The sequence below is a fragment of the Sturnus vulgaris genome, chromosome W (genome assembly GCF_052056855.1).
Source record: "Sturnus vulgaris isolate bStuVul1 chromosome W, bStuVul1.hap1, whole genome shotgun sequence".
Taxonomy (NCBI): domain Eukaryota; kingdom Metazoa; phylum Chordata; class Aves; order Passeriformes; family Sturnidae; genus Sturnus; species Sturnus vulgaris.
The window spans coordinates 43,743,854-43,753,988 of NC_142282.1; positions in this window are offsets into that span (position 1 = coordinate 43,743,854).

A 10,135-nucleotide genomic window follows, 5' to 3' on the forward strand; every position below is an offset into this window, starting at 1 on the left:
GTAAGTTTTTCATATAGAAATTTCACTTTCTCACTAAATCCCTCTATCCATTGACGACAGTATCCCAGCAGTCCCAAAATTTTCCTCACTTCTTTTTTTGATTTTTGGAGGTCCCAGGCTTAGTATTCCAGAGACTCTATCAGGATCCAATTTCTTTTTCCCTTTACTTAGCCAATGTCCTAAATATTTTACTTCTGGTTACATGAACTGTAATTTAGCTTTGGATACCTTCAAACCCTGTTGTCCCAAAACGTTTAAAAGTTTTATAGTCTCATTTCTAGTAGATTTCTCATCTTTTCCTGCTATTAATAGATCATCTACATATTGTAACAATTTCACCCCTTCTGGTGGCTCAAAAGACTGCATCAATTCTTCTAGGGCCCTCCCAAAGAGATTGTGGGAATCTGTAAAGCCCTGAGGCAATACTGTCAAACGCAATTGTTGTTTTCTGCTGTCCTGGGGTACAATGCAAAAATGTGTATTCTATCACCATCTGTTGAAATGTGGGAGGGGTGGTGATCCTTATCTCTGTGGGAGATATCCTCTGCTTGATACCGAAATAATGAGAAAAAGGACTAATGTAGATATAGTAGTAGTCATGCTAAGGCTTAGAAAACTGCAGTTTTCGGACAGGCCCTGGGAACCAGCCCTGGGAATGAGCTGGGGACTGTGAAAACAATAATTAAAGATAATTAAAGAATTTAATAGAGCATATAGAACATTTAGAAACTTTCAAGATAAGGCTAAAGTATAATAATAAATAAAGGGTTCTGGTGATGGGAAAACATGCAAGGGGGATTAAAGGGGGGTAGCCTATAGTTTTGAATAAGACAAGCATGCAGAATTTATAACTTTCAGGAATAATACCTACAAGATTTATGTATCTGTATTGTCTTGAAGAATGTGTACCTCTGCACGTAGACTACTTTGTAAAAAGGTATAAAAACCTGACGAAAAAGGGAACTGTGGGATCCTGACTTTGGACGCTAGTCCGCAGGTTCCCCGGGCCCTGAATAAAGCACCGCATAAACTGACACTCTGTTAGTTTGTGTTCAGGCACCTGGCGATTGTTACATGATCTCAGAAAAATTAACGCAGTGATTGAGAACATGGGCCCTCTACATCCTGGCCTGCCCAACCTTTCCATGATCCCAAGGAACTGGCCACTTGTTATTATCGATTTAAAGGACTGTTTCTTGAACATTCTGCTGCATCCAAATGATGCACCTCGTTTTGCTTTCTCCGTTCCGAGCACAAACCTGCAGGAGCCACTTCAAAGGTACCATTGGCTTGTCTTACCGCAAGGCATGAAGAATTCACAAACCATCTGCCAATATTTTGTAGCGCGTGCCTTATCTCCAGTCCGTGAATGATTCCCACAATCGGTCATTCTTCACTGCATGGATGATTTATTCATAGCAGCCCCAACACAGGAACAAATGGAAAAAACTCGAGATGGTGTTGTTGCTGAAATCAAAAAGGCTGGACTGGTGGTATCTGAATCAAAAATACAAGAGACTGCTCCCTGGAAATACTTAGGTTGGAAACTAACAGCAATCTATTATGCCTCAGAAAATACAAGTCCGAACAGATGTTCACACTTTACAAGATTTGCAACAGCTTTTAGGCGAAATTAACTGGGTCAGGCCTGTGTTGGGAATCACTGCTGATGAGCTTGCTCCACTTTTCAATCTGTTGACAGGGGACAATGACATTAGATCCCCTAGGTCTCTCACTCCCGAGGCTTATACAGCCTTAGAAAAAATACTGATGCCCTGCAGACCAGGCAGGCACATGGCTATATCTCAGATAAACCCTTTCTCCTTGCAGTTTTAGGAAAAGAGCTGAGACTATGTGGTCTCATTTTTCAATGGGACCCCTCTCAAAAAGATCCGTTATTAATAATTGAATGGGTTTTCATTTCTTACAGGTCGACAAAGACAATCCTCACACCTTTAGAAATGATGTCTCAAATCATCATCAAGGGCAGAGCAAGGCTTCTTTCAATAGCAGGTTGCGAATTGGCAATTATCTATTTGCCCATGAAGAAAACTTATTTTGAGTGGGCAATGCAGAAATCAGAGGAATTGCTGTATGCCTTACTCGATTTTCCAGGCATTTGCTCCATTCACTATCGGCACACAAAATGATCAAAGCTAAATTATGCTACAAAGAAAAACCTCTGATCAGTGAGGAACCATTAGATGCAATTACTATCTTCACTGATGGGTCAGGGCAAACGCACAATTCAGTAGTTACATGGCAGAACAAAGAAACAAAAGTCTGGGAACAAGATGTCCAAAAAGTTGAAGGTTCTCCTCAGATTGTTGAATTGGCAGCAGTTGTAAGAGCTTTTCAGCTCTTTTCAGAACCTTTCAACCTGATCACTGATTCGGCATACGTTGACAATATTATTAAGAGAATTGAAGGACCAGTTTTAAAGGATGTGAACAACGACAAGTTGTGTCTTTGGCTCACCTGTCTCTACCAAATTCTATCTCACAGAACTAATCCTTATTTTGTTTTTCACATTAGAGCCCATTCGGGCCTCCCAGGATTTATGGCAGAAGGAAATGCCCGAGCAGATGCTTTCAGCATTTGTCATCAGCAGCATCCGATGACAAAGGTGCAGCAGACATTGAAAATTCTACCTCAGTGCTTGCTGCAGCTACGCTGCCTAACACTATTGAACAAGCAAAATTGAGCCATGCATTTTTCCACCAAAATGCACAGGCAATCAAAAGAGATTTTCACATCACTTTGGAGCAAGCACAAAATATTGTACGAGCTTGCCCAGATTGTCAGCTTGTTCAGCCTCTTCCTGGTTCAGGAGCCACCAACCCAAGAGAGTTGGAGAGCTTACAGAAATGGCAAGCAGATGTTACTAAGTATCCCTCTTTTGGGAAGCTTAAAAATATTCATGTCTCTATTGATACGTTTTCAAATGCAGTTTTTGCTTCTGTACATACAGGAGAAACAGCTAAGCATGTTTGCCAGCATTTTTCACAAGATTTTTCCTATCTGAGTGTTCCCCAAGAAATTAAAACTGATAATGGTCCTTCATATGCTTCACAAGAATTAGCTGCATTTCTAAATGACTGGGGTATCTGCCATACATTTGGTGTTCCCCACTCTCCCACAAGTCAAGGAATAATAGAAAGAACACATCAAACCCTAAAACACATTTTAGATCAACAGAAAGGGGGACAAGCTCAGGCTACACCTCAAAGGCGGTTGAATAAGGCTTTGTATGTCTATAATTTTCTGAACAGCTCTGCAGAAGAGCCTGACCCCCCCATTTACAGACACTTCTTGAACAACAAAAAAGCAAAACTAAAAGAGCACCCCCCAGTTCTGGTTAAAAACTTAGAAACAGGACAAATAGAAGGACCGTACAACCTTATAACATAGGGAAAGGGGTTTGCGTGTGTTTCTAAAGGTGGAGGACTCAAATGGATTCCATCAAAGAATGTGAAGCCCTACTGCACATCAAAGCCTGCTGAAGCCTCCACATCAGCCAGTGACCCTGCAAGAAGAAGCCAGGAAGCAAGCACCCAGACCTGAATTGTGCAGAGTCATCCAGAGAAAGTGATCAGCCAGAAACAGCTGAAAAAAGAATGGAGTTTTATCGCTTGCGCCAATGCATGCTGTTCTTCTTTTGTTTTAGTTTTTGTAGTGAAGTTTTACCTGTAAATAAACCAAAGACGAATGTCTGGGTTGCTTTAGCCAAGTCTGCAGGCTCAGATACTATCTCCCTATCTGACACAAGTCCTGACAAACCTTTTTCAACCTGTTTAGTAGGAGTACCTTTTCCAGAGGGTTTTGATAACGTTACCCTTGAGAAATATTGGCCATATGATGATCACAATGTATCCCCAACTCCCAGCCAGAAACACCAAACTTATATTGATAACTTTAAAGCTGATAAATCTGATCTTCAAGAGCTCAAAATCCTAGGCTCAGTAACTATGGACAGTTGCTACTTCTTTCATCTCCTGAAAGAAGATGGTCCTCATTTAATTGTTACCCCATACCACCCCGTTTATAGCAATGTAACTTTTTGGTGTAATCAAACTAAACTTCTTACATATTTTGAACCTCACGCAAGCCGATTTAGCAAACTACCAATACGATTTCCCAAAGGAATTTGGCTCATCTGTGGAGACAGAGCCTGGCAGGGCATACCCTCATATATAGAGGGTGGCCCCTGTGCCTTGGGACAACTTACAATAATAGCCCCCAGTGTTAAAGAAGTAGTCAAAAAGAAAAACAGGAAAATTAGATCCTCCACAGGACATCAATATGAAAGTGATTGTGATAGTAACTTTCACCCTTGGAGCTCTGGAAAATCAATTGTCACAGGCATTTTTTTTACCTCAGCTGAGTTCTTCAGTTGCACTGAGACAGTTAAACAAGTTGGGGTATAGGCTCAGTAAAGAACTAAATGCCACCTCAACTGCAATCAGTGATATGTTGACAGATGAAGAGGCAGTCATACATGCCACTTTACGAAATAGAGCTGCCCTTGATTATCTTTTACTAGCTTATGGACATGGCTGTGAAGATTTTCAAGGATTGTGCTGCATGAATTTATCAGATCATTCCATTTCCATTCATAAACAACTACAAAACCTAAGGGATTTAGCTATCCAAATTACAAGAGATGACCCATCATGGCTAGACAGTTTGTTTGAAGGTTGGAGCTTTGCACCTTGGCTAAAGGAACTCTGTAAAATAGGCTTGTTTATTCTAATAGTAATAATTGTAGTTTTATTATTAGTACCCTGTATATTTCAATGTGCGCAGCAAATAATGAATAAGACAGGGTCTAATATCTTAGTTGTTCAACAGAAAGGGGGAGATGTTGGGAAGGATGAATTAGGAAAACCTTATAAATACGAGTGCCTAGCAAAAGACTTTGAGAATATGGAAAATATAAGCGAAATAGAAATTATAGCAATATTCGACTGTGTGGCTGAAAGCAACTGAATGCCTGAAGGCCCCTTTTTTTAGATAATGTTAGATACTTCAAATACCAAGAAGCAAACAGACATCCTCCCTAGTCATGGCAGGAAGGGTCCCAGATAAAATTTAGAGATAAGAAAAGCAGTAAAACGTGGTAATATAGTTGAGAGGAATGTTGAATTTGTCTTTACAAATGAGCTGTGGATCTGCTTGTAGATAAGGCTAGCACTGAGAGATAAAAGAAACAATGGGATGGATTCCACTGATTGATGAATGGAAAAAGATATTTGCCTTTACAAACAAACTGTAAGGCTGCTGATAAATGAAATTGAATATCAAAAGATGAAAGAAGCAACGGGGGGAAAACTATGAATTCTATAAGAATTAAAAATTAAAAGGGAGGGTTATACATTAGATGGGAATTTCAGGCGTTCCGGGAAGTCTGTGCCTCTCAAGTACCTCAGCCAATGGGGAAAGAGAGGGAAATGCGGCCGGGAAAATAGGATAAAAAGGAGGCTGCGTCCTCCAAAAATTTGAGAGATCCCAGGGGAATGTCCCATGGCCTCTCCCTTTATTCGAATAAAGCAAAAAGGACTCCTCTGTCTCCTTTTTGGACATAAACTTCTGATGTTTGTGGATTAATTTTCCTGACATAGTGATTCCTATAGGTTGCATGCAAATGTTAGGGAATTTGTATCTTGTATTAGATTGGTTAGTGGAAATTAGAATATTCAACATAGGAGAAGATTTAATGTATTGTAAACGGGAAAATCGCTCTCTTATGCTCTTACTTTTTTCGTTCTTACTTTCTTAAGCTCTCTTAAGCTTCTTCTTTTACTCTCACTCTATCCTTCTCTCCGCCCTGCTCTGAGCTGCGGCTACAGTTCCTAGCAGGGCCTTATATATACCCACGCTCTATGAAATAAACTGCAAACTTTAAGACCAGAATAAAGAGAGCGCCTGAGTTTGTCCTGACAGTCCCAAAGCAGAGATTCCTACAGCTATCTGTGACTGATTATCACCCAAAGGCTTTGTGAATTTGTGTACAACGAGAAACCACAGTATAAGAAGAGGCTGCAAACCGAGGTTCGGTGGAGCGTGGAGTGGGCGGTGATCCCTCACGTTCCCCAGCGCACTGCTTGCTCTTTCTGTATCAAATAAAGCAATCTAAATTTTGCTGAATATCGAGACTTTTGTCTCTCATTTTTTACACGGGTAATTTACTGCAGTCTTCCTCCGGGAGCTCAAATTCCTTGCCCGTGCCCTATCTTTTGATGAATTTCCTATCCCAACGGAGGCCAGCAGTCACCCGAGGCCACCAAAGGTGGGGCGCCTCCCCGGGATCAGTTGTTCTCCCCCGAGAAGTGGAAATTCATCGCATTGGGGTCACCAAAATTGTTATCAATTTACTCACCACAATCGGGTAGGTCAATCAATAAGGGAATTCATTAATCCATTGATAAGGAACGGACAAGCAGCGCTGGGGACGCGGGAAGTCTGTGCTCCTCCAACACGTCCGTCTTACCCCTGATCACTGCCCCTTTTATAGGCAGTTTCTGGTGGGGTCTTGTTGTGCTTCCTGTGCTGGGGTACAAGACCGAGCAAGCCCAAACACGTTGGCTACCATTCAGGTAGCAGTAGCTACAAGTCCCCACCAGGTCTGGACAAGTGTTATAAGTACATGACATGTTGTTGGCTTTTTGCAAATATTGGGATAAATGCTATATGTATAATGTTGAAATAGCTTTTCTGTACGAATATATTTTTTTCTTTTCTTCTTTCTCTTCTAATAGCAAAAGTTAGACATAAGGTTTTTTTAGATAGTATGCTTAAACTCCCCGCTTAGTTGAGATAACAGCCGGTGAACGTGTGATGGGAACCCTGCAGCTGACATGACAATTATCAACACTCACTGCCTGCAAAAGGCCAGGACCACCACCCAAATTAAAAGGTGATAAGAAGAGGATTAAAACCACAAGCCAAGAAACACGCATGCAGACCCAAGGAGTGGCCATGCTAAACAGTTCCCAGAAAAAGTTTGACTATGCATGAAGGACCATGAATATGTGACAAGTTGATGTATTGTAAAACATTTATTTAAAGGGGCGTTTCCGAAGCAGCCCGTGCTCTTGGCAACATGCCAAGCGCCTGGCCGTTTTAACCCCTTCCTTTATGTTTGTCTCCTATTGTCTTTTTATTAAAACTTTTAAATTTTACCAGGACAGTGAAGCGTGATTTTCACAAAAAGGCTCGAACATGTTGTCAGGTTACACTCCTAGCAAGTAGGTAACAGTAGTGACAAGTGAGAGGAATGTTGAATTTGTCTTTACAAATGAGTTGTGGATCAGCCTGTAGATAAGGCTAGCACTGAAAGATAAAAGAAACAATGGGATGGATTCCACTGATTGATTAATGGAAAGAGATATTTGCCTTTACAAACAAACTGCAGGGCTGCTGATAAATGAAATTGGATATCGAAAGATGAAAGAAGCAACGGGGGGAAAACTATGAATTCTATAAGAATTAAAAATTAAAAGGGAGGGTTATACATTAGAGGGGAATTTCAGGTATCAGGCGTTCCGGGAAGTCTGTGCCTCTCAAGTACCTCAGCCAATGGGGAAAGAGAGAGGGAAATGCGGCCGGGAAAATAGGATAAAAAGGAGGCTGCGTCCTCCGAAAATTTGAGAGATCCCAGGGGAATGTCCCATGGCCTCTCCCTTTATTCGAATAAAGCAAAAAGGACTCCTCTGTCTCCTTTTTGGACATAAACCTCTGGTGTTTGTGGATTAATTTTCCTGACACAAGTCTGTTCATGTCCACACAAGCCTGCGCTTCCTTGTACATAAAAAGTGGATACAACTTATAATTGTAGTGAAAAAATAAAAAAATACATAAAAACAAAAGGCAAACAATTTACAGCAAACTGATTTAAACAAATACGATTAAATCATTCGATTTTCCTGTGTCTCATTTCCATGCTTTACTTTGGATTCAGTATTCTTGTTTATATTGATTCCATGGTGCATTTTCATAATGACACGAATCACTATGTAACATCTCACATGGATTATGTTAAACTCATGGAGTGTTTACTTTTAAGTATGAAGTGTATAAGAGCAAAAGTTTTCTTTATTTCTCTCTTTTTTTTTTAATTTTTTTTATTATACTCCATTCCCAGGAACAGAGATCCCCTTTTTCCCTCGGGGCAAAGGATTTTCCGAACACATTAACTCCTTATGTATTTTATCTGGGTGTTATGAACAAGCTCCTGTTTGTTCTGTTAATGTTCTCTTAACTGTGAAAACCACCCTGTCTTTATGTTAATTGTTGCTGTTGTTCTGATTCCCACTCCCTGGAATTGTCTTGCCATTGTGCCCTTTCCCTCCCTGTGGGTAACGCCTTCGCTGCTCCCAAAATGATGCTTGGCAAATGGGAAGACCGGAAGTGCTTATGGGACACAACTCAGTAATAAAAAACCCCTAAAAACAATGAGCCAATATAACATCGAAAACCAAAAATGGTACTCCCAAGTAAGAAAAAGAGTCAAGAAGATGAAATCACCAACCAGGACCCTCCTGCCTTGTCACGATGACTTGAACAACGCCCGATCGACATGACACCCCTGGACTACGAGCCAACCTGTGTCTTCTGCGAGATTCCTGTGAGGACAGAAGGCCCAGCTCTGCTGCACAGCAAAGCTGAATTCCTTCTCCTCTGGATCGTCCATAGGGAGCAGCGGTGGTGCACATGACCCGTCGGGCTCCCACACAGAGCTGATTTCTTAATAAAGGCATTAAAACGGGAGCTGGTCTCCTTGCCCTCATTAATTTCACATGGTTTATAGGAATTTTTAATGTAGTATAGTTCATCCTTTTAGCTTACACAAGGATTTTTCAGCCAACTTTTACGTCGTCTCTTCATTCTCCTTTCATGTAGAACTTAGCTCCTACTTCACTGACTTTGGTATATCTTCTTTTTCTTTTCACTCAAGGGAGGATTGAAGGTCTGCAAGTCTTATTTGAGCATTGAAGGGTTAAAACTTTACATAGAAAATGCAGGGGTTTCTGCTCATGCTGGAGCGGTGCCAGGATCTCACGACACTTGGGCTGCACTGAGGAGCTGGATGAAGGCTCCCCGCTGGCGCCTGTATCCACTTTGCCCAGCAAGCAAGGGTGTGGAAGGGCTTTGCCAGAGCGGGGCTCAGCTGCCTCCCCCCCAGATCGTGTGGGCGGCTTGCCGAGCTCGGCCATTTAACGGCTGCTCCAATCTAGTAGCAAGGCAACGTTTTGCCAAGCCGCAGCCACGCCGGGGGGGAGGGGGGGTGGATCTAAGCAACGGGCCTCTCCTCCCCCCAGCTCTCAGGGCCCCTGGTTGAAAACGGGGCCGGTGGCCTCCCGAGCCCACCCCTGCCCAGCCCGGGCCGCATGGGAAAGGGCCCGGGCCAGTCGGTGTTACCTTGTGAGAGGCTGGAAATTAAAGAGAGTTTTTCCGGGGTTTACCTGTTTCAAAATGTGGATTCACAGAGGTGAAGTAACTTTTCTAATTGGTTTCTCAAGCTGTCAACAACCAAACCAGCCTCCATTTGGTCTGAGAGGAATGTTAAATTTGTCTTTACAAATGAGTTGTGGATCAGCCTATAGATAAGGCTAGCACTGAGAGATAAAAGAAACAATGGGATGGATTCCACTGATTGATGAATGGAAAGAGATATTTGCCTTTACAAACAAAGTGTAGGGCTGCTGATAAATGAAATTGGATATCGAAAGATGAAAGAAGCAACGGGGGGAAAACTATGAATTCTATAAGAATTAAAAATTAAAAGGGAGGGTTATACATTAGAGGGGAATTTCAGGTATCAGGCGTTCCGGGAAGTCTGTGCCTCTCAAGTACCTAAGCCAATGGGGAAAGAGAGAGGGAAATGCGGCCGGGAAAATAGGATAAAAAGGAGGCTGCGTCCTCCGAAAATTTGAGAGATCCCAGGGGAATGTCCCATGGCCTCTCCCTTTATTCGAATAAAGCAAAAAGGACTCCTCTGTCTCCTTTTTGGACATAAACCTCTGGTGTTTGTGGATTAACTTTCCTGACAATTTGGGGGCTCGTCCGGGATCTTTCCACCGTCCGGGGCGGCGGGCGGCGAGCGGAGCTGAAGGCGCGCCTCACCCAGTTTGGG